At 35.8% G+C, this 26,916-nt stretch overlaps 1 protein-coding gene across 2 annotated transcripts in view; it reads right to left on the minus strand.

Moving 5' to 3' along the window:
- Positions 1–26,916, minus strand: part of lrrc4ca (leucine rich repeat containing 4C-a) — a 48,298-nt gene that overhangs the window by 19,754 nt on the left and 1,628 nt on the right. Inside the window, exon 1 of one of the 2 annotated variants that reach the window (XM_083547563.1) lies at positions 264–421. The exons of the other annotated variant lie outside the window; for it this stretch is intronic. The gene's annotated coding sequence lies outside the window, so the exon portion shown is untranslated. Of the gene's footprint in view, positions 1–263; positions 422–26,916 lie in introns of those variants that run through there. 2 annotated transcript variants of the gene reach the window in all.

Genomic DNA, 26,916 nt, shown 5'->3' on the forward strand with positions numbered 1-26,916 from the left:
ATGTATAGACCGTAATGGTTGCACCTTTATGTTGGAAGTTTGGCTCGTTTCTCAGACAGATCCTACTATTACGTTGGTATACAACAGCATGGTGCTGCAACCACTTGATATATCAAAGTCTGACCTTAGAAGTTCATAAATTCTGTTGACATTTGTTTTACCTTTTCTAGTTTCATAATATTTTGTAATTGAGCGCACACTGATGAGTTCTGCCAATATGAATATAACCAATGTCATAATTGTATAGGAATGTAAAATCTTACCCTGTTGACCTTCAGCATAATGCTGATTGTGACTGCTGATGCTACAGGAGTGCAGTAAACACCCAAGAAGTCTGCAAGACCCATCAAGAAAAGGAAGATAAGAACTTCTGTGACTCGGTCAAAGGGAGAAAAGTAGCTGACAGAATTAGCTGACAGCCCTGTGAAAAGTAGAGAATGCACACCTTTACTGCCTTGAAATGTTTACTAGAGGTGCTGGCATTTACCCTACAAGTGTACTGTATGTACCAATATTATCCCAAGGACTGATTGATAGTTTGTCAGTGTAAATACAGATAAGGACATTATAAGTGGTGAATTATTTCTAGCATTTACACAAACAGTACCATACTGGAACCTGGACTTGGTACAAATCAGTTTGTGCTTGAGCAAATGACTTACACTTAAAACCAAGGAACAAACAGGGCAAGCCTCGAGTCCTCAGGTGCAAAGTAAAATAGCTAAAATTCATCCCACTGCCAGTTTTTACACTGTGTAATGAGTCCTCACTGTGTAATAAACTTAACAAACTGTAGTCATGATCCTTGAAAGCAAGAATACATTATCGTGGAAACCTCTTTTCTGTGAAAGATAACCGCTTATTCACTTGATTTATATCAATATCCTTACAATTAAAAGGAAAAAATCAATAATCAAAGTGGTGGAATCTGTAGAAACGTCAATAAAAAATTTAAACGTTGTACACCTCAATAATAGTGCTCTAAATGCTTTGCTCCTTGATATATCTTTGATAGTGCTGTTGATAGTGCTCAACCAACTAAACACTATATGTACCTGAATTGAAAATGCCTGACACTACCCATGCCACTGATAAACTCAATGTATATAGGCCAAGTACCACACTTTATGACCATAAGAAGAACTGCCTGAGCCTCGAAGCCACAACAGCAAACAAGTAAGCTAGACCAGATGTTCTATTTGTGGTAGTGCAATGAAGCATTCTACTGACCAATTATGTGAAGTGATGCTGAGGTGATTAAATGCCTTGCTAACATGTCCATTGTACTTTGGAATACCACAATCACTGTTCCTGTTCCTATGAAGGTATGAGCTAACATGCTTTGTGTCCTTAGAGAGAATGATTTAAATCACGTATGAGTTAGTGTCCATTATTAGGTCCATTACAGTTTGCTTTCAAGTTTTATTTAGCTGATATTTAAAGTTTGAAAAACCTGACCGTAAATTACATTTAGCTCTTCATATTCACCCAAAAGCATCTAACTATATACACAGCACCAAATAGTAACATGATTCGATATCTCTGGATGCTTTGAAATCTTAGGAAGTAATTTTAATCACTTTGCTTTTCCAAGTAGCCAAAAACACTATGATCAATGTGTTATATTTGAAAAACAAAAAATGTATATATGGAATTGTTATTTTTCTGTATTCTACATTAGATCATAACACTATTACAGATGGCCATCATATAGCCTAGTCTACAAATGGGAAAAAGAAGTGATGTGAGGAACTATGACTGAATCTAGCATCATTCTTCCCCAGGGCAGCTTTGAATGCATCGATAAGGATATGCTTCTGAACTCATTCAAAAACTGGACAAAATATCCTCAAACATTACCTTCTGTGCAATTCTTTAAGAGTCAGGTGTCCCAGTACTTTTGCCTATATAGACTATACATAAATGACTGTCAGAACACAAACCTTCAGTCTGATACCATCATTATTTCATTTTTCTTAGAAGTGGAGTCTGTATATATGTATTTATTGTTTGGTATTATACTGTACTATATCTCATGTTTGTTTGTCGAGTTATACTGGACCATTGTCTGCCCCCAATTATTTGGCCTTATGGAACTTTAAGGGGGAAAGTATTTATTTAGACTGACCGGGAATCTGTGTCATCTGAGGTACACAATAAAAGCGATATCTAAAATTATGATAGCCGTATTTATCAGGTTACACGAAATAGTATATCAAAATGAAATATATCTATGTGTTGTAAGAAATCATTTGCAATAGCATGTGCCTATGATAGTGAGAGTCATTAGTAATAAAGCCAGACCTTTCTTTCTGCACATGAGAAAGGAAGAGTAATAGATGAAAATCACCCATAGACACACTAGGGTAATTACTGCAAATGTCAAATTTCACATCAACAATCTTAAAATACATATTCTACTGACTGTGGTGTACTGCAATTGTGAAGCTGTTTTAGCTGTAATCTACTGCAATCGGTTTTGTGAAGTGCAGGTGCAGTATCAAATGTACACAATTCCGTGTACACTAAAGCCCCCGCTTACACCACACACATTTTTCTCCTTCTCATCTAATTGTACTGATTCAGAACCCCTGCAATTTTCATTCAATTCTGATCTGAACTGTAAGAACAGTCTGAATCAAATGGGCTGAAATGCTCATTGCTGGGTAATCAATCACCCACAGTTAATTTCTTCACAAAATGAAAAAAAGGACAAGGTAATGTAAAGGGTAATATTAAGATCATCTTTACTGGCTGGCACAGAAGCAATATAACATCAGTAAGACCATTCAAATTGGCATGACTTAACGATAAATACATCTATGCCTGCAAAAGGCTTCATATTGATGATAGCTGGCAGACAATGTAATGAGCCATCATAAACATAAAGAAGGTAAGAGGAAGAGAAACAAAGAAAGTGATACAAAGGGAGAAGGAATTTATTTAAAACTTATCTAAGAGAATAGAGAAAATTAGGTATATAACAAAATTGCAGGGGTTCTGAATCAGTACAATTAGATGAGAAGGAGAAAAATGTGTGTGGTGTAAGCGGGGGCTTTAGTATATGGCCAACAAATTATGCATAACAATTTCATAGAAATGTCAAATGACATACAATGCATAGACCATAGTATCGGGACACCTGATTTCTCCAGACATATAGTACGTGGTTCTTACCCAACCTGTTAATGCAAAGTTGGAGCACAATAGTATTGAATGTGTTTCTATGTGTATCATTACATTTTCCCTTCACTTAAACTAAAAGATGAAAACCTGTCCTAGCATAACAGTGCCCTTGTGCATAAAGGGAGATTTAGTAAGATATGGTTTACATGGGTTGAAGTGGAAGCTCTTGAGTAGCCTGCTATAAAGCTTTGACCTCAACTCTATTGAACACTCTTGGGATGAATTTGAATGTGCTTACATTAGTACCTGACTTTGCTAATGCCTTTGTGGCTGAATGAGCACAATTCTCCACGACCACACTCAGAAATCTAGCGGAACATCTTCTTAGAAGATTAAAAGTTATTATAACATTAAGAATTGGATAAAGAATGGAATGGGATGTTCAAAAAGCACATATGAATTTTATGGTCAGGTTTTTTACAAACCTTTGTCCATATAATGTGTATTTCTGGGAATATAAATGCCTCTATATGCATGCTATTACACTTAAAAAAAATAAAAAAAAGAAAAGAAAAAAAAAAAGAAAAGAAAAATCTAATTTTGCTTTGCAAATTAACAATCTATTCTTCAATTGCAATTAAAGGCTGTGTTATTTTACCTGATGTTAATTCACTTAAACTGATTAACAGCATAATTTTATAAATAAATGGATTACAGCTTTTTTAATCTTTGAGGACAAAGGGAAGCTTTTTAAATCATTAAATGTAACTTAGCTTTAATGTAGATTTTATTAGGGGAAAAAAAACGGACGAAATATTTCCTTTATATGATCATTATATAGTTGCATTAATAATCATGTCTTTCCAATAACTTAGCACCATAAGAAGGATTTGGCATAATTTATCACATACTCACAATAAAAATAAGATATCCAGCTGCATTTTTTATTTAAGTTTTCTTAAACTCTGCACTGACCAATGATTGTAGATATGAGTGGTCAACATGGCATTACTGATTCTTACTCTTCATAGAAAATAGAAGTAAAACATAGGCTGCTATTGGAAACTTTTTTTGTAATTTATTTGACACATTTCCACATAGTTTGTGGGATACTACAAATTTTGCATTCTATTTTATTTTAAAAAGACATTACAAGAACAACATAAAAAAAAAAAAAAAGGTTTTCAAGAAACTTTGCCCTGCTACAGCTTAGGTACTACATGGTAATGCCACAATTCAGATGTAACTGTCACCTCAAAAAAAAAAAAAAAAGACCCTACATCATTTCAAATGCAAATGTGTGGCAGACACAGTTTAAAAGGTATTTACCCAGCTGCCACTCCAAATCTCCTGTTCTATGCTTAAAGATGTTGCTTCACTCTGTCCGTTGTAGTGGAGCTTTATCTTATCCCCATACTAAAGCCTTCTTCAGTGTGTAAGCCTGTTTTCTCGCATGCTTGCATCACATTTCTCTCTGCTTCAAATTCATATTGTCATGTTTTATAGAGCAAAATGACAAGAGAATGCTGTGAGAGAGTAGAGGAAGAAAACAGCAGGGGTGAAGGAATAGGATTCCTAGTATGAGCATAAATAAGTGCTGTCATTGGGTTTCCTAAGCGGATTTTAAATAAAAGCAGTACATTTATTACCGTTATCTTGAAACATGATGCAACTCTCAACATGCTGATTTTGTGCACATGAGGAAAATAAAAATACACTATATAATATTGAGTAAGCAGAAGAGATTAGAATTCTGGTATTAAGAATTTTAAGAGTCATATAATAGAAATAGAATTGATAATATTTTTTGTCAATTATGGTGTTATTGTTAAACTACCTTCAGTGCATGATCATTTTATTCATTCATTCATTCATTTGTTCCACCACCTCCATTCCTCAATAATGACATCACGGAGCTGTTGAATGTTAAACACATGGCGCTTCTCCACCTTCAGCTTCAGGATGCCCCACAGGTGCTCAATAAGGTTTAGATCTGGAGACATACTTGGCCACAACATCACCTTCAACCTCAACAACGCAGTTGTCATCTTGGCGGTGAGTTTGGGGTCATTCCCATGTTGGAAAACTGCCATTTGGCCAAGTTACTGACAGGAGGGCATCATGTTCTGCTTCAGAAGGTCACAGTAAATGTTGGAATCCATGTTTCCCCCTCATTGAACTGCAGCTCCCCAGTACCAGCAGCACTCATGCAGCCCAACCATGAGGCTCTACCACCTCAATGCTTGACTGTAGGCAAGTACTCCTCACCAGTGTGTCACCACACAAAGTTTATCTTAGTCTCATCAATCCACATCACATGGTTCCAGTAATTCATGCTCTTGAACAATTTGTCTTCAGCAAACTGTAAGCAGGCTTTCCTGTGAGCCAGCTTCAGAAGAGGCTTTCTTTAGGGACCATGCAAACTGACTTGTTGCCGTGTGTGTGGCATATCGTCTGAGACTAACAAGCAAACCTTCCGCTTCTGAAAACTCTAAAGCAATGCTGGCAGAACTCATGCATCTGTTTTTTTAAATCAGCTTCTGCACCTGAAGCACAGCACGAGTACTCAACTTCTTTGATCGACCCTTGTGAGGCTTGTTCCGAGTGGAACCCTCTGTCTGTACTGTACCTCGGATTCAGGGTGTTACCGATCTTCTTACAGCCTAGGACATCTTTGCGGAGAGAAACATTTCTAATTCTTAAATTCTAATTCTAATACAAGATACACAAATTTGCATGGTCCTGTCAAGCAGACAGAAACATGAACATGATGAATATGACATGTGGCTTTGCATGGTAAAACTAAGTACAGCTGTTATCACTTAGGGTGTACTTACTTTTATTGCCAGTTATTTTGACAATAATGGCTGTATGTTAAGTTATTTCTATATTTCAGAGGACAGTTAATCTCTACTGCACATTGACTACTATAAAATATATCAACGTTTCTTTTAAGAATATATACTAAAATGGTTGCTGAAATATTAGGGGTGTACTCACTTATATATGCCTAATATTGTGTTGTTCCCCTTTTGCATCAAATAGCCATGCAAACAAATATATTGTACAATCTACACATCTACAAAACTAAATGCTATCTCTTTACAAAGATTATGTGACAGGCTAAGCTAAATATATGATTTTACATACAGATGTATTATAGCTTTTTAATAGGAAATCCGAACCTCTTCTTCTTCTTCTACCAATAATTTATATACTGTCCTATTTTGACACAGTAAATAAATGTGGGTTCTGTTTAATGGAGGACTTTACAGCAGTTTTAGGACTTTACAGCAGCCCAGCTCTATCTATCTATAATACAGCGATGCATACACATACATGCATGAACCCAAGTACTACATTAAAAATCGCATTGGCTGAAAGGATCATACAGGATGCATAATCAAGAGATTCTGACTGATTATGAATCTCACTAAAAGGTAGAAGCATGTAGCATTTAAGATGATTATGCTCGCTATCTCCACTTTCTGACAGACACATGCGCGCACACACACACACACACACACACACACACACATCCGCACACACACACATATTCCTTACTGTTATGCTCCTGTGTGAAGAATGACAGCTTGATGATGATGGGGTGAATATATTACACTTCAGTAGCCATGGACAATTTCCTCAGGAGACGCAACAGTGTTCTGCAGCTTTTCCGGAGAAGACACACTAACTGTGGGTGCTCTCCCATCACCCCATCAGAAACTCAGCAGAGCAGCATGACAACACAGACACCCATCTGTCTACATGATCAGGCACCACAGGCAGCAGGACTTCACATTTCTCTAGCAGTGGCACAGTTTGAGTATATATACCAATGAGAGCAAAACTACACATACTTTTCTTTTTTTTGCAATTTATTAATTACAAGATATGCTCTATCTGTTCACCTTTACCGGACATTTCCGCAGCTGCTGTATCATGTTTTTGGTGGATTCTGCTAAACAAGTATAATGCCTCATAAAAATCATGCATAATGCTTGAAAGCTCTATACATGTTTGCCAGGCAATGTGTCTGATATATGGCTAGAAGCCATGTCTCTTAGGGCAGTCCCCCAGCCCCAGGCACTCTTCACATTCCTCATTCTAACACCATGTGCTTTCTCTGCATTCTTTGGTGTATGGCTTTAATTAGGAGTGTAAACTGTGAATATTTTGTATCACACCACCAAAAAGTGTTTTCTATATTCTGGGGGTTTGCAAGAGTACAACTGAGAAAGCAATAAAGGGAGAATGATACAGAACAGGGCCAAATGAATGGCTTTTCTTGCAAGAGTAAAACATTAAGGTTATTTCTTTTCACATCTATGCATCATGATTTAAAAGTGAATAGTGAAGCCCCTATTGAACGATCCAATCTTTTCTGTCAGAAACTGTTGCCCAAAGCCATTAAGCTTCTCCTTCTAAAGATCCACCATCCAGCTTTGGGTACTTCTTTACTGTGACCCTCCACATACTGATAACAGCAGTCGTCTTTTATTTGGCTTGGATAGATTGGGAAAAATACCAAATATCATCAGAGCACTGGAGACTCAAGCTTGCTTTTTGGCTCAGACTTGCCACAACAACTCTGCTGACAGATGTACTCTATAGGTTTGGAAAGGTGGGGGTGCAGTTAAATTTAGTTACAGCATGAAATAGTGAAATAAGCCTCAATCAGTGGCATAAATGGGCACAGAGGCCTTCCCTGTGAGCACCACCAGGGAGCTTAAGCAACCCCTGCATCTTAACTCCCCACTGCTTTTAATGAGCTAAGGTGTCACATTCATTTCAAAAAGGCTCATTTGGGAGGTCTCACACACAAGCAACAAAATAAAAAAATAAAAAAATAAAAAAAACATCTTGCATGTTAAAAAAAAAAACAAGCTTTACTGAAAATAAGCATGTGAAAGCGTATTCTCTGCACAGCGTCAAGGGTCTTTCCCTGTAGTAATCAAGCCAGGGTTCTAACCTAACTTTTTCACAGGGAAATATAATTAAGATGACAGTGCTGGTGCATTGTTGCACACTCCTGTTCCTGTAGAAAAATCTCATATGTTGATGGTGCCAGGCCCTCTGAGCTCACCCTTTCTCCACTTTATGTATTACATCATGTTGACTGAAAACAGTCTTAGACTATGTAGTTCATATGCATGGCCTGACTACAACTGGAAAAATAGGAAGGGGATACATCGATATGTAGCATGAACTGAGATCACATGACCACATTTTTGTGATTCTTGATGCAAAGGAATAATAAAATAAGAGGATCGCTTTATAAGCAACCATGCTACTTTAATTATTTTCTTGAATGCAAGCATATTATATGAACACTCAGTGAACAGGCTACAAAATATCTGCATAGTAAAGGAGATGTCATTGAATTCTCTCATTGACAAAATCTTAACTCCTATTCTGTTTTTCCTTTTATCTCACCATCTTTTCATTTGCTTTTTCTGGTTTTCTCTTCCCCCCACATGCTTTATTTCATGTAGTGCAGATTAACTTTGTTGGAGAGAGAGATGGGATTGCTGAAGAGGCAGGCTGGAAGGAAATGCACCGCAGTGAGCTTTCAGAGTGCACTGTATTTTAGCCTCCACTACAAAATTAGATAATGAAATGAATGAAGAAAAAATAAGTCCATTGAAGAACAGATGAAGTCTAAATTTAAATCCTCCTGACATGGGTCACAGCCTCTACCGCCCTGGGTATCCTGAAGAAAAAAAAAAAAAGCACATTATGTTCTAGTGCCCAGCATTTTAAGTCCTCTGCCAGAAGGACATTACTTCTATTCAGTTAGTTTACTATGGTGGGCCTCAAAGTTGGAAAGTATCCATACCTCAGAGAATATTTCATTCTGACATTCAAAATTGATTTACATCATGCCATGACCCCAAATTATAGTAAACATATTATAGTTAAGTTATAGCTTATATTAATCTATTCACCCTGTTTCGCATCACTGTACTAGTGGCCAATATATTACATAATTAATTGCTAGAAGAATCAATATATTGTTGCAAACATGGATAGATGGATGAATAAATAAATAGGATTACTTATTATTATGGTGATCTACATTAATCCATAAACATAAAGCTGCTGTAGTCACATTTATTTGTTTTTAATATCACAACTAATATGTATTTTTCATATTGTTGCTATCAGTGACCAGCATCATTGCATGCAATATAAAGTATATGTAGTGTAAATAAAGGTATGTATAAATAATTGGTGATTGTCCTTCACTGCTATTTGGCATTCATCTTGGTTAAAGTCTGCTTCAGCATTATTCAAGCATGTTTTAGCATATTTATTCTCTGTGCTATTTATTTCTTTTCCTTCTTTTCCATACTTTACTCCATGTCTAAGACACAGGTAAACTTTGCTATAACAGACAGGAAGAATTTTGTTGTTCTGTTTCTGTTTCTGTTTTCTTTCTTTTCTCACATTCTCAAAATCCCTATCTTATTCTGCAAGCACTTTCACTGAAATAAGTACATGTAAATACAAAAAAAAATCTATCACTTGGTGAATTAGAGCAGGCATAACTGATTTTACATCTGTAACTAGGGTTTTATAAAACAAGCACTTCATTTCAGTCTCAACTCCTTAGACATACAGTATAATCTAATCTGTTCAGAAATATATATATATATATATATATATATATATATATATATATATATATATATATATATATATATATATATATATATATATATATATATATATATATATATATTAGGAACAACAATCATCAGAATTTAATAATCAGTGATCCCAATGACAAGCTTTTTACACACAACAGTTTGTAAAATTTGCAGAAAATAATGTGATAAACACCCTTTTCACCTCCTTGTTTAGAGAGATCAGAGGAGAATGGTCAGAATGTGCCTGCAGTTCTTTACATTGGAACAGAAAAGCTTCTTGGCATGCACCAAACATTTAAGCCATGTGGTGGATTAAACAAAACAAGATATATGAAGAAAGTGGGGTTTTATTTATTATTATTATTATTATTATTATTATTATTATTATTATTATTATTATTATTAATCTAATATTCAAATTTCTAATACTGAAGCACCTGTGTCCATAACAGCCTCAGAATTCTGATCGTTTGTGACAGAAGTAGAATCCATTGTGGTCTTCTGCTGTTGAAGACCACCCACCTCAAGATTCAATGTGTTGTGCATGCTGAGATAATTTTCTGCTCCCCATGGTGGTAAAGAGTGTTTATCTGGCTTACAAATAAGTCAATAATTGGGGTTGTACTAAATTCATGACCCTTCTAATCAACAAGGCTACATTTTATAATATTCAAACCAGAGCATCAGGCACTATGACATGGTTAATTTGTAAACTTACAACTCTTTTCCTGATTCTAATAATTCACATAAACATTTATGTAAGTGTTTGACCATTATCTACATGATTTTAATTAATGCACTGTTCTTATTGAAGTGGATGGTGAGTGTATAAAATAGCTAATAGATATCATTTGGGTCAGCCTATTATCAGAGCATTAAACTACTTGTTTTAACAATTAACCACAAACAAATGACAGCAAAATAGATCAGTAGATTATTGGATTGTATGAATAAATGTTGGAACATGGTGAAACTCAGTATTTACTGTATAGTCAATAATACTAAGAGCCCTTACTCCTAATTGTATGCATTTTAGTTTAGCAATATAAGTTGAGAAACTAGTGTATATCAGCTTTGTGCTATTGTTGTACTTTAGTAACAGTTTTTACTCTTCAACATTTCCCTAGTGTTTTACTGAACATTGAAAACATTATGAGGCAGTTTGCACCAGGCTGGGCAAACAAAAGACCGATTAATCTTGACTCCATGAAAAAGGAACAAGTACCGGCTCACATCTAATGCATGGTTATTTATCCACAGCAGGTCTACTCATGCATAAAATGGTCAAATTCCAAAAAGCAGGGATGATTCTTATTTGTTCAAATAAAGTCATAAAGAAAAACTCTGAATTCTTACATCAAGTTTTGCTTAATTGCTTGTAACCTGAGATGATTTGGTTAATGATAGTTCTTAAAAAATCTGTTTCCCATCTCATTACATTTACAAATGTAGAACATTTTTTTTCTTTTTTTTTTTTTGTCTATTAAAAATGATCTCTACCTCTCTGCAAGAATGCACTATTCATGCCTAAAGAGATCCCAGTGATGCATGACTTTTGGTTTCAGTGAGAAACATGCCTGCAGGATATAGCTGGAGCGTGTCCACTCTTGTTTCATCTGGGCCATGCGTCTCAGCCTCCACCGATTCCTCACTATGGCTGCAGTGTGTAAGCGTTGCATTACTTGTTTACTCAATGTGTTTTTATGTCGACACTCCACTGTGGTCCACTGGGATGCTCTACAGAACACAGCAGAGTCAGTGCCGGCAAGCAAGACATCCATCAATGGCAGATCTATTCCTCCCATATGCATAGGCATAAATTACAATACACATCTCGTTAAGTCTGTGGCTCCTTGGGGGGTGGGGTGGTGGGGGGAAGAGAGGGAGAAGAAGAGGGAGAAGAAGAGGCAGAGAGGACTGATGGACTAAAGGACTGATTAGCCCAGAAAAGCTTAGTGTAGGCAGAAAAAAGAAGAGTGAAAGGGAGAGGGAGAGGGAGAGAGAGAGAGAGAGAGAGAGAGAGAGAGAGAGAGAGAGAGAGAGAGAGAGAGTGTGTGTGTGTGTGTGTGTGTGTGTGTGTGTGTGTGTGTGTGTGTGTGTGTGAGAGAGAGTGAGAGAGAGAGAGAGAGAGAGAGAGAGAGAGAGAGAGAGAGAGAGAGAGAGAGAGAGAGAGAGAGGGAATGGGATTATACTAATGGAGATTATGAAATTGTGCGACTTCATAGGTAAATATCTTAAGAAAAAATAGAGAAAACAAAAAAGAGAGGAGATGACAGAGAGGGTAACAGGCAAAAAGTGCAATAGGCTGAAGGTTCTGGGTTGTCGCTGTCGGATGAAATCGGTATTCAGTCTGATAGAGGGTTGTTGGGCTTTGACAGCACGCAGCTGTGTGTCAATGCTGTATTGTTGGGCTGGAGGATTGATTGGCTCAGAAAAGCATAATATAGGCAGAGCAAAAGAGGAGCAAAGAAAGAAGAAATGGTGAAGATAAAGAGAAAACAGGAGATTGTTTTTTGTTAATAGAGTTAAAGTACTGGCCAACATGAGAACTTCACATTGTGTCTCTTAACTAACTATGCGGTTTAATCCGTCCTGATAACCAGATCGGGTGTGAAAGATTATTTGAATCGCATTTAAATGGGTGCTATTTTATTGCATTCAAAACTAGAATAAACGACCAAAAACAACCAAAATCAACTGACACTACAGGGGATTAATCCAGTCTTGCATGTAGATTTAAAATGCCGTTTCAGATTTTACTTGGAGGTGGCTTCGTTCATGGTTTTACTGCTTGCCTTTTCAAGCCTGCACCATCAGTTTCCTTAATGTTGTGCCGTAACTAAGAATAGCATCCCTGCTCTGGATTTATGGAGCACACACACGTGCGTACCTCTGTGTGTGTGTGTGTGTGTGTGTGTGTGTGTGTGTGTGTGTGTGTGTGTGTGTGTGTGTGTGTGTGTATGTGTATGTGTGTGTGTGTGTGTGTGTGTGTGTGTGTGTGTGTGTGTGTGTGTGTGTGTGTGTGTGTGTGTGTGTGTATGTGTGTGTGTGTGTGTGTGTGTGTGTGTGTGTGTGTGCGTGCATATATGTTTCTGTGTATATGACAGATAACACAGATAACATGTTACCTAGGGCACAGTGGCAAGAGAACACACAGTGACACAATTGCTCAAGTCCTTAATAAAAGAAATGTCTGGTTCTTAGTGCTCAAGAAATCCCTATAATTTATAGAACAGGAACAGCAATTACAGTGACACTGAACACTAAATGTGGATCAGAAGAAAGGTAAAAGCAGAAAAAGAGAAAAGACAAAGCGTACATGAAAATCAATTTTAAAGCATGCCACTCATAGCTGGAGGACATCAGAGAATGAGAATTTTGAGCAGGAGAAAAAAGAATGGTGATAAGGAGGAAGGTGCAAAAGAAAAGACAACTGGCCAAGACTAAGAAAAGCCCAGCATGGAAGCATGTTTGTGTTTGAATTCAGGAGAGACTGCCTGAGGAAAGTGTTACCCTGTGTGCCCTTCACTACTTCAACCCACACTGCCCTTTTACATGAAGGCCTCCGAAGAGATAGCCTTTAGTTTTCTCCTGAGCAAGAAGCCTTTTGATAAGGGGACTACAAGAGACTGGCAGCTGCAAATGAGAACAGATAATGTAGTGTGCATTCATTATTCTGCCTAATGTTAAACTACAAAGGACTTCGCACATGCTGAGAGACAGGAATGCAAATGGATCTGCATATGCTGCTTTTACAGCGTTCAAAATATATTGCATCATTATTAGCATGAGGTCAACATGTTAAGATTATATACCATGATACTATACTCCATGGATATCTTAATGTACATTTTACATTGTGTTATAAAAAAAAAAAAAAAAAAATAAAAAAAATTATAACAGAACTGTTATTACCAGTGGCGGGCAGTCAGGGCCAGCAAAACCTTCTCTGCTGGCCGAAACACTATCAGAAGCACTGACCTACATTTACAACCTAAAATCTTATATTGGTTCCATGAAATTGTATTAATTTATTCCCAACAGTTTATTTTCTTAATTTCATAGCATTTCTCTTGACTGCACTGCTTTTAGTACGTGTATGAGGATTTAGATTTTTTGTCTTTTTTTTTTTTACCATAGTCTTCTTAATAAATAACTCTGTTTCTTTAAACAATCAGACTTAATATTTGCCTCACAGGGCATTGGTTGGTTAGAGGGAAATTGTTACAGCCAAGTCGACTGGCAAAACACGTGTTTATCTCTGCACACATTAATACATCCGAGTTTGACTTTTTTATGCATACAGAGGAAGAGAAATTGATTTAATCGTGGACAACCTTAAAAATAAATTTTTTAAGAAAAGCTAGACATTGTGAGGAGAGGTCAGCCAACTCTGAAGCTAGCTAGCTTGTCTCAGCCCTGGAAAGGGTTTGTTCGCCACTTCCAGACCAGTGAATACGAGTGGTACCACTGGCTTACAGTCTCTGAGTCTGCATCTCTGGTGAGTAGGTTGTATTTTTTTTTTTTTTTTTTACATGTTTATGTTTTTGTCATGTTATTAGACAAATATTGATTCTGAACTGCTCCAGATGATGTTGGTGCACAGTTGCGGGTGTAGTGTAGAGGTTTGGAGTCTTGACTGGGTTTCTTGCTTTAGTAAAATGGTATTCACCCTCCGTACGTGAAATGCCTCTTTCTCTGTAATGCCACACGTTGTTATGCGTGTTTGCATTGTATTGATTTCTATAATTGCGACGTGATAGTTGTGATATTAAGAGGTGGATTAAGTCAGGTAAGTCCCCACTGAAGGCCCAGGTACCAAATGCACGACCCGCCTCTGGTTATTACAACTAATGCTCTACTGGATGAAACATCAGAACACTTTGGAAAAGCTTAGCATGGGGAAACCTCTAATATCAACAGTAAAGAAATGAATATTGCACCACAATTTTCAAATATTACCAATAAGGAGTATAGTACAATTGTATGACAGGATATAACAGTAATTTTGGCTGCATGAATGCTAAGTTCATATTAATTTGCTCATTCCAATATGATATATGACCTTAAGAAGTAGAAAAACTAATAAACAGTAGATTAATGTAATAATGAACCACTTTGAACATGTTATGCTCAACAAAGACAAATGTAAATGAAAGTTGCTGTTTTTCTTTGTTGTTGTTTTTTCTGGAGTATAGAGTATCTCCATTTTATAACAGTCACTGTGCTGTGCTGTACATGGTACAATTTATTTTTGTTTTTTTTTTTGGAAAAATGAGAATTGGTGTATTTTAGATAGAGAGGAAAAAGAGATGCAGCTGGGATACAATAACGTTTTCTTGTTTTTATAACAAAAAGTAATAAGAGAAACTTGTTTAATAGACAATCCACAAACTTACAAACTACCAACAAAACAAAGTAAAATTTCAATTTAAAAAGAATTGTATAAAAAAAAAAAAAAATTTTCTTTGTTGTGCATTGATGCTTGTAACAAACTACAATTGATCGCATAACTCACAATAACTGGCTTCAGCAATTGTTACCATATATTTATATGTTTCATGATTACTTTCACACAATGTGAATAAAATATTCATATTATATATATATATATATATATATATATATATATATATATATATATATATATACACACACACACACACATATATAAAAATAAAAAACATGATTCTTTTGAGTTTTTCTATTTAGTATCATTATTTTATGTAAAACTATTCAATGTACAATGAAAAGCAAATCAATGATTACAAATGAAACACATCTCATACAATGTTACAATGTATACTTAAAAAACTTGTGTATTTTTTTAGACAACAGCATGGAAAGTGTTACTCCTCATATCTACATATATTAATAAATTAATCGGATTATTATTATTTTTTAAATAAGATGTTTTGCTTATTATAACTATATAAAACCCTATTTCATGGTATTTATATATAAAAGTGTACTTAAAAAATGCTAAAGCCACATGTTGAGATCAACTATCATCAATTTAAAGTTAATAGTGGCTGCTTGTTGAGTGCATGGGGAATAAAAAAAAACAAACAAACAAACAAACAAACAAACAAAATTTGTATTGTATTTTGCAGATGGCAAGTTGACAACCTTGCTAAAATAATCATTATAAAATATGATACAACATTGTTTTGTTTGAAAAATACACAGACGTTTTGTTCATTTGTGAAGATATATGTATCTAGAATATATAATTCGATTTTGTATAATACTTAAATGATAAATGCATAAATTAAATATACAAACAATAAAAACAAGCATTTGAACATAGTAAGACAACGAATTTCATTATCGATTATTATCGATTTTATCGATTATTTGTTGCAGCTCTAGATGTAGTAATCAATAATGGAATAGTATACAGTGATCCATTCTCTTAACAATTCTTGTAGTTTTCTAAACAGTGAGTGTGTATTAGTGCTCTCGGACCTGCTTTTGGAAACATTTTATTGGCTTAACAGGGAAACGGTTAAGCTTTATACTGTATCTTTAGAAATAATATTATAATCTGAGTCAGTCCAGTTATTCATTTGCATTTTTGTCACTTATGTGTGCACAGTTCATGCTTTAAGAACCTTTCCTATGACATTCATTAATATGGTTCATTTGTGAATTGATAACTGCCTTTTCAGATTTGAATTTAATGAATGGCTCATCATGAGGTCAGAATGTGGTCTTACAACTCACTTTCAGCTCCAACAGTAACCACCTCTCCCACGCAAGTCATTGTTTGACTTTGCTAACTAATAGTATTCAAACCCATCTTTCCCTTTTTAATTCATCATTGACTTTTATGCACAATTAGAAAGTTTGGTTTAGCTCAGTTCAGAAGAAATTAAATGTAAAATTGACCAGAGGAGAATTTCAAATGAGCAAGGGAAGATTAATATCACTGTCTGTGAAGCAGATATCACTCATTATGCACTTTTTTTTAGTATTATAAATGTGAGCAATTAGCCCCCAAGCTAACTCGCAAGAAGAGAAATAAATAGTGCTTGTGAAGAAAGTAATGAATTGAATTTCTTGTTTTTTTTTTTTATATTCTACATATATTAACCTGTATATCATACAACAACAGAAAAAGTGGAAGATTATTTTGAAGTAAATATAAGAAAGAAGTAATATGGTGGCTTTTAAATGCAAAAGAAGATATAACTAAATGCATGTTGATGGGGAGATGATTACCAAATGGTCTTTTTATATTTTTACCAAATCACTGCATATCTGATCATACTGATTACATACTGCTTAAACACCTCTTTTTACTTTCTAAAATGTACATTATTAATCAGGAATGCTCACCACAACCAATCTGATTTGATATATTTCCCGAATCAAAGATAAAAAAAATGTCTTGACATCGGCATGCAATCAATTACCACAGGGATAAAGCCAAGTCTCATTTAGCCAAATGGTAATCCTATAAATTTAAAATTAATTGCTAGCTATTTCTCATTATGTTTTTTTAAAAACCTGTCCTATATTAAGTACCGACTTTGATCATCTTATACTGAAACATGTAACTGAGCGAAATTAAGGTCATGTTCATATGTAGAGCAGGTTTCTAGGAATTACTATTTTTGACACTGACAGAAATGTCTTGCAAATGAGCTCCTTTATCATTCGACATCTATGTCTTCTTCACTTTTGTCATTCTTAAAGCTTAACTGTTACACTGCTGATAAAATAACACAGTTATTACACTTTATATGTCATATTTGGCCAAATCAACCAAAGATTACTAAGTATGAAAGTAACCTTTAGCATTTAGAACAGAAAAAAAAAAATCCTTTTCGCAACAAAGAATAGACAGCAGGCAGAACAAGGCCAAATGCCGCTGCGCCACTGGGGTGAGAGGTCTGGCAGGCACTGCAGGACACATGCCAACATTCTGGCATCATTTGCCTACCTTCCATTGCTAATATCACTCTGTTCAGCTCAACACAACCCTCCTTCAGCAGGGGATAGACTCAATGCAGCCATTCTGTGGGTGTATATCAGCAGGGTTTGGGGGAAAAAAAGAGAAATGAAAGAGAAGGCAAGCAGAAAAGAAGACAGAAGATTGGACAAATTTGACAGGGATGTGTAGCACTGCTGAAGCTAGATAATGATATATCAAAAAAGTTACAGAAGGATAATCAAAATGTGTGTGTGTGTGTGTGTGTGTGTGTGTGTGTGTGTGTGTGTGTGTGTGTGTGTGTGTGTGTGTGTGTGTGTGTGTGTGAGAGAGAAAGAAAGAGAATGTGGGAGACAGAGACAGAAAGAAAAGAAATGAAGAAATATGATCTAGAATGACGAGACAAACCAGGTGAGAAAGTAAGAAAACCTCTAGCAAAGAAGATAAAGGATGTAAAAGACAGAACGTTAAACCTCAGTGGACATAAAGTAGAAATGAGATTGCACACAGCGAGTGTGTCTATAACTATAGCACATCATAGCTCATGCTATATTTTAACAGTCTTCACTGACTATAAGTGAACAATTATCAAGCAACTGATAGAAAGATAAAGAAAGTGAGAGATCTGAATGAATGCTGAATTGATTTCTTTCATGATTAATATTATGCTAGAAAAGGGTGATTGGGATGACAGGCATCAGCTCTCTGTATCTGAAATCTTTTAACACACACCCACACCACTATGCCCTAGAGCCCAAACACACACAAGCCCGAGTACAGCTGTCACCTACACCATGACACTCCACTAAATCACCCATATCTTTCTTAACAACTACTGCATACACTGCATACACTCATTCCTTACCATGAAAGGTCACAATAACATTCTCTTATTATGATAACTTAAAAAAATCCACATCAGAAAGAAGACCCATGAGCATATGACTAATATGTGTAAGTGCTCAGTGGCGGCACAGCTGTATTGGTTTTTAAGACATTTGTTCTAATCAGCATCTAGGGGCCTGTAAACCTAATACATTTCAAGTGGAAATTATACTCCAAATCCTTGGTGGCTGGCTTCAGTGTTTTACTGAGTATGAACGCCTTGATGCATTGAATATTCCATTTCTTAATTTCATCATTCATTTCTATAACTGACCACAATGTAATCAAATATGTTACCCATTGGTAAGGACTGAAAGTTATTTCATGTTCATGTGTATATTATACCTCTATATCCTATAGTATATAATGCTTTTTAATCATTCACATCATAACCTTTATCATCATCAGAATCACAGTCAGAATCAGAACCATTTGTATTAGTAAATTTGAATTGGCTTTTTTTGTTTCAAAGCAGTAAGCAACCCAGTTTATTTGGCTTTCCCTGGTTGCTTAGAATTCTGTTATCTTTGGATTGAATTTTTTTATTTTTTTAATGATTTAACCTTGTCAACTGTTGCCTGTAAAATATTACTGAACTGGTCCATTCTAGCCTTTAAAATGATAAATGCTTTCCTCTGGAATGGTTGTCAGGATAAAAAAAAACCAACAGAAGCTGTTTACCATAATCCTCTCCCTAAACAACTAAAAATTAACACCATACAGCTATGATATCAAATTCTACAATAAGTCAAAGATTCTCACAATTGTTTCATTAGAAAGTAAATTGAGTAAAACATCACATACTCTAGGGCCTCTGAGAGATAAAGTTCAGGGCATAGTTTCTGACCTGCAAATTTTCAGACAGCCATCTCAGAGCATTGACTATTAGAAAATACTGAAAGTTTATTATGAGATTTTTTTAAGAGCCTACTTCAGAGCATTGTATAAATTATTCTCTTCTGTAAACTTTATATCAGTTCATATAATAGTGGAACATAAGATACAGCAAAGTGCAGTTAGTATTCACTAGCAATAAATGTCGTGTGAAACATTTGAAATATGAACAGTTGCCACAGGTTATTTTATCACGCCATTTTGTTTTGGATACTTACTTTCCAGAGTAGTACAGAGAATAAATGTATAAAATTTTACATTTCTCTTTTAAATAGTCAAAAAGAGTCAATCTTTTTTAATCATTATCATCATTATTGGAATGTTTTGGTATATGACCATTGTATTTTTATAAATATATTACTTTCCCACTGAATAATATCAGAATTTTTGAACAGTCATGCCAGGGTACAGTTGCTTGAAGCTCTGTTTTAATCCTATAAAGCCGGATATGAGACATGTTCCACTCAATTCTGTCAAAAAACATCTTTTGTAGCCATCCTTAAGAGATTTGGGTTAAAAACAAGATACAAGTATAATTTTAAACATGATGAAAATTATCAATATTCTTTGAAATGAGTTTAAATATCGATGCAAAAACAATGATTGTCTTATTCAACAATTGTCATCTATGCCATTTAATATATCATCTTTAAATTATGAATACTTTTGACTGTCCTTACAAAATCCACAAGAAATCTAAGCAGAGCAGCATTTTAAGGTCAGGGCACACTACTAGACTACAACGCTGATGCACAGAGCACCAAAACTAGCATGCTTGCCATACCTGGTCAAATAGGCCAAGTGTTCCACCTACAGCCATTTCCTTAAAGCTCCCGAGTCCCATTTATACAAACTTCAAACAAACACATTTATTTGCAGAAATATTCCATTTTTTGTTGTTACTGATTAGTCCCCACTTTAAAACCTAGGACAATTTTTCTTTTCCAAAACAAGAAATAAATGCTGCACTGGTATTTGCATAGTGGTCTTCAAAAGCTGGTTTTTTTTTTCCTCACCCCATTTTTGCCCAGAATGACAGTCATGTTAACATCACTTGTGACCTTCTCTTAGCAAACATGTAGAGGCAGAAAAAATAGTTTTTTTGACTGAAAACTAAAGTGTACATACTCGCTTTATGTCCAGTGCAATCCTTTTAAATAAAGGTTGGTGGAAGACCACTTCATTATACACTGTAATTGGGATAATTTGCCAAGTGACTAACTAAACCGCAAACAAAATTGCAATCATTTTTGTCTGAAACAAATAAGAGCATCCCAGAATGTAATAGGCCATTAAACTCGGAACATCATATAATTAACAAAATTTAATGAACTGGCAGTCTCACCAAATTTATTGCCTTTCAGAGAAAAGGAATTCTAGAGTCTTCTTGCATGAGTGAACATGCGCACACACACACACACACACACACACACACACACACACACACACACACACACACGAGTGTACAAAAAAGACCCACAAATAATTTGTTGCAATATTCTATGAGTCAGCAGTTTATTTCTAGCATAAAAATATTAAAGAGAAATCTACATATAAAATCTAATTTTATGTCAGTAAGAAAATGTCACTGCAATAAGCTAGTATTACAGGAAATGACAGGAGCTGGTTTGATTGCCTAATATAGCAGGTTGTCTAACCAGACAGTACCTCTTTGTGATAGATTCATGAAAATAGGGATGTAAGTGTGTAAATATATATATATATAGAACAAGATTTCGATGCGTGTGTGTGTGGGTGCATGTGTGTGTGTGTGTGTGTGTGTGTGTGTGTGTGTCAGCAGCTGTGACAGCTTCCCATTTGTAAGAATGCTGGAGGGCTGCACAGAGTGGCTGCGTTGGTCATATCCAGTCATTAAAGGAGACTGAGAGCTTTGACATACAGGCTTATCGGGACAGGAAGTTACATTAATGATCTCCGATAAAAGCAATCAGCTCCACCTGCACTGCCCTTTTTTCCTGATTTCTCAACTAACCGACTACTCTACATGAATATTTTTCCTAGCCCTGCCATCAAAATTCTGTCCTCACCCCACCCAACCCCGCCTTGCACTCCTGTGAGAGGGGAATCACTGAACCTCAACTCCATTAAACAGGTGCTTTACTACTTGAGGAGCAGGGAAGCATGAGCATGTCAGATTTTTTTTCCCCTGCAGCCTATTTTAACCTTTCGAATTAGCAAGTAGAATTAATATAGCAACCCAGTGCCATGTCACATAAAACAGATGCCTCCCAGGTGCAGTTGTGGAACAAAGCAAAAGCTCTGCAGCACATACACAAGCAGAAAGTATGTGTATGCTTTTTTTTTTTGTGGGGTGTGCTTACATGAAGGACACTGGTACTAAAAAACAGCTGATAGTTCACTTATTCTATATACTGAATTCTGGTCATTTGCCTTTTAGTACCATTTTGAGGCTGATATGGCATCCACATTCCAGAGTCATTAAATCAGGCCTACTTTAGGCTTTATTGGCTTCATGACCCAGCTGCTGCAGCCCATTCTGCTGCTGAGGAGACAGCTGCACTCCATTTACATAGTAGTGTGTCGACGGAGTGTGTTGATTAATGGTGGCGGATTAGGATTTTTGTTTGAGAGGCAGCATTTTTGTGACTAACAATACAGCAGTGGTAAAATGTTAAGTGCACTGCTATTCTTGAGATTCATGTTGGTTTTGTTGCTGTACAGTACTTTTTGAACAATGGCTATTGTATGAGAGTCAGTCTTCTCAGATTGGATCTTCTGATCTGGCTTACCAACAGTGCTGAGGTCTTCTAAGAAACGTCCACAAGAACACTCTGAATGGCCGATTTATGATGTCCACTAGAGTATTGAGAAAGACTGATGTACCGGGGCAGAGTGCTGATTGATTGCGGCATTGACTTGGAGAATGTGCTGTGCTCATCCTGTAGGAAGCACTGCCAGTGAGAGACCGCTCCGGAGACAACTTTCTGATGACTTTTGGATTGGTGATGTACATAATGAGAAATTAGCATTGCAAAAGTGTAGAGATCTATCTATCTATCTATCTATCTATCTATCTATCTATCTATCTATCTATCTATCTATCTATCTATCTATCTATCTATCATACACACATACATACACACATACATACATATTGCTAATATTGTACATTGAATGTATTAAAACATCTTATTTTTATGTTTATAAACAAATACATACTATATTCCTTTTTTTGGCAGGAAAGAGAAAGCGTAAAAGAGCGGGAGAGATAGAAAATAAGATGCATTATGATAAAACAGGTTTGGCTGTACATCTGTAAATTTAATCTATGTGTGGAGGTCACAGACACTTATGAGCATATGTACATTTGTATGCATGTGTGTGGGTGTGTGGGATTTTAATAGGTTAATGTGAGCACATGGGCTGCACTGTGTGATTGCGGACAGGGTTGACATTAACAGATATAGAGCTATATGGTCTTAATTGTTCAGGTAATTTATAAATGTGTATAGGTGATATTTCATTTATAGAAAACATTGTCAACTCCAAAAATCAGGAAAAAAAATATCTTAAGCTTAAATGGCATTTATCAATGTATGTAACCAGTTCCAACTGGCAGAGTAAACTGATCAACCACGCTAAAATTGTTACTCACTGTAGACTGCTTCATAATATACTGATGCCAAAAAAAAAATCCAGTATTTTTTCCCTGTTTTTAATAGTACCAAGCACGCATCCCTTTTCCACAAAACCTCAACTCTATCTATTCATAGATCTGCTCTCAAGAAAGATATCTTCCATGTCATAGCATATGATGCATGTTTAATCATAGAGAGAGAAGAAGATAATGCTGAGAATCTCCTTCACCCTTTAATTCCCCATTATATCAAATCGCATAGAATGTATACCTTCAGGAGATAAAAAATTGATGGGCGGGAACCAATATTGATAGAAGTCTGAGGCAGTTTATAGGATGAATAGTCTCACTTGCCTAAACTGAGTATTACACAGACTAATCTCCCATTTTTAAAGGAGGCATTTATAATATTAAAAAAAAGAAAGCCTTCTTCTAAATCCATAAACTGCTTGAACAAAACAGCACATTAAATTAGATATGATTGTAAACTGCACTCTATCCAAGTTTTTTCCCTCTCTCTCAATCATTCTAACACCTGTGTGCTATAGGAGTTCTCTGTTTGACAATTTATTTGATATGTTTATTTAATGTGTGCCATAGTACAATTGTCAAGGGTAAACTCCTCCTTCACACTGGATATTTGATATGAAATATACATTCTGACAAAGTAAAGAGAAAGATGCACAAATAAAAAGAGAATGGGAAAAAAGAAACCCAAGTACTGACACTAGATGGATGGCAGGATTTAGTCCCTGTTGGTGTCCATGCTGCACCTGCTCAGTTTCAGTCTGCTATGTGCTAATGACCCAGGAGGCTCTGGGGATTCCACAATTGTCATACTCGAATAGTGAAATAAACAAGCTCGAGGATGACTCACGTTTCCAGGAATCCTCCACAGCACTCTACAAAACTATTTTAACAACAAAGATCATTTTTCCATTTTTCACAATTTTATAATTTCATCGTTTTCAGCATCATCTGTTTACAAAGATTTGTTGTGTCATCATCTGCATGTACTACATTCCACACAAGTCATCACCAGCAGCAAATTCCTGGATGTCCAGAACAGTTTTTAAGCTTATATATGAAAGGCAGAAGTGAGTTTTGGAGATGCGGATGGTAAATAATGTAGTGCCTTTGTGTAGACATGAATCACTGTGCATCATCCACCAACAAACAAATGTCATCTTTTCAATCAGGCCCATATATTCATCACACTGGAGCCCCTGACAGGGGAAGAACATAAAATGAGCAGTCTAATATGTCTCCCCAAGGCAATACCACTCCATCATTTTGCAGTTCTTTTTCTTATTTTTTATGTAAAGGATAAGAAACCATTTGAGATATATAAATAAAAGTTACTTGCTTACCTTTCAATCAGTTAAAGCATGTATGTATGTATGTATATATATACATACATACATACATACATACATGCTTTAACTGATTGAAAGCATGTATATATATATATATATATATATATATATATATATATATATATATATATATATATATATATATATATATATATATATATATATATACTGTATGTATATATATATGTATGTGTTTGTCTGTGTGTTTTGTGTACAGTGTGTGTGCGCAGTGTGCGTGTGTGTGTGAGAAAGCGGAAATTGTGATCTATCATCTTAAAATTAGCACTTGATCTTAAACCCACATTTCTTACAAAGGTATAAGTGCACACTCCCGCTCTCTGTGCTATTTTTTACAATTCCTATATTTATTCTTCTACATCCGGTAGATTTTCAACCACCAGATAACCGAATACAGTGATGAGTATAATCTCATGATCAGATCAACAAATAGATATGAATCTATTCCACACACCTGACCTGTGTACCTGAAAGCCTCTAAAGTGTGGAGTGCTTGAACTGACACAGCCTACTAAGCCTCAAGATGGGCATTTTGCCAACAGGAAGCTTTCTCAAAGGGATGACAGTCTGTGGGTGGGTGTACTTTGGCTGCTTCATGAAGACAAAATGGAGGATTACCACTGGACTGATGGAAGTAGTTCACTTGTCGCACATGTACACTGCCTGTAATTAATGTTCCAGTATTCACCATGGAAACTAAAATGATCATTACCAATTTACTGGACTGTAGCCTGTGATAGTGTGGTCTAATGCAATGTTGGTATATTGAATTTGTTAGTGGTTAAAATATGTTGAATCATACTGTAAATTATTTGGGAAATCTGGAATGGTTCATAAGAGGCACGAGAGAACCCAGTTAATTGGACCTGTTCAACAAGGAACCATGCTTGTTTATCTGTGCAAGTGTTTAAGTTGGCAGTGGATACATAAAAAAAATATTACTAGACTACACATATTACAAACTAATGCAGTTATGCACAATATGCATAAACCATAAACACTCTCTGGTTTAATCTCAGTGATTACGTTGCAGCACATTAGGGCATTAAACATGTGGTACCAGTAGTGCTTTAAATCTAAAACTCCAAGTTATGTGTAATTGCCAGAGTCCACTCTAGCAGCTTCATACACACTGAAAGTTGGTTTTATTTGGCTATTTTTGAAAAAATACAGCTCACTGAACAGGCTATAAGTATTTTAACTAGCAAATTAATCATTTATTTAACAATTGATTAGCATTCCAGTTGTTCCTTTTTTAGTTATTTATTTTAGGTTTTCAGTTGTCCTGTTTTTATTGAAGGTTTTATACATGTAAATGTATATAGGCTTCTTTAAGTAGAAAAAGGCAAGATGAAAGAAAAATACTTAATTGTGAAGCTTGAAAAATAGCTGCAAATGTTATTTTAGCCAGCCCAGAATTGCCACTAATGCACCTATTATACAGGTGCATTATTACACATCAGTGATCATAAGCCATAATCTTTATTTGTAATGATTCAGAGTATGTAAAATGCATTATTATATTCTAATGTTACTAGTCTATATGATATGATAAATAAGTTTAGCCTCTGGAGAAAAGTGCGTGCCATAAGCTTGAGCTTGGCAGAGCTTTCAGCACCACAGGGGTTGTGGACAGCTCCATGTGCATGAGACTGAAAATCCCTACTCAAATCAACACGAGTGCGATGGCCAAAGAGGACAAGAAGTCACACACTGCATCGCTCCTCACAGGATTACACAAATCCGATAAGCAACATTTCATTCATTTTAAGCCTAAAGACATCATCTTTAAAGATATAATCGTATTTTTTACACGGTGGCAATGCTTAAAGGGGAAAAAACGAAAAAAAAAAAAAATACTGAAAATAAATGGTCAAATATATGTCGCAGCCAAACAAGCGACAAACGCACAAACGAGAAGCAACAGCCTGCATCCCTTCCTCTCAATAAACCAATCCATATTGGCAGAGCCGCCGTGCGATTAATGTTCATAAGTGCAGTGTCCTTTTAGACTGCGCAAAGGGTTCGAGATGGAGAAAAAAAAAGGAAAGCTACTTCGTATTTTTAAGGACTGGTAATGTTTTAAGTAATCAGTAGAGAGAGAGAGAGAGAGAGAGAGAGAGAAGAGAGAGAGAGAGAGAGAGAGAGAGAGAGAGAGAGAGAGAGAGAGAGAGAGAGAGAGAGAGAGAGAGAGAGAGAGAGGCACTTTAAAATAAATATTGGTTAGCTTAATGATCAGTGTACAGTACAAGTGATCACGGCACAATGAACTCATCACATCTTTATAATGGACTACAGACTGTGTTTAAGTGCACAGCAGTGGTAGTGCGGTGGTAGTTGAAAGCAATGAACAAAAACAGCGTTCCGTAATTAGGATTTTTAGCCATTTCGAGCTGCAACAATAACGTG

Source organism: Silurus aristotelis (genome assembly GCF_946808225.1).
Source record: "Silurus aristotelis genome assembly, chromosome: 7".
In the NCBI taxonomy this organism is placed as follows: Eukaryota; Metazoa; Chordata; class Actinopteri; order Siluriformes; family Siluridae; genus Silurus; species Silurus aristotelis.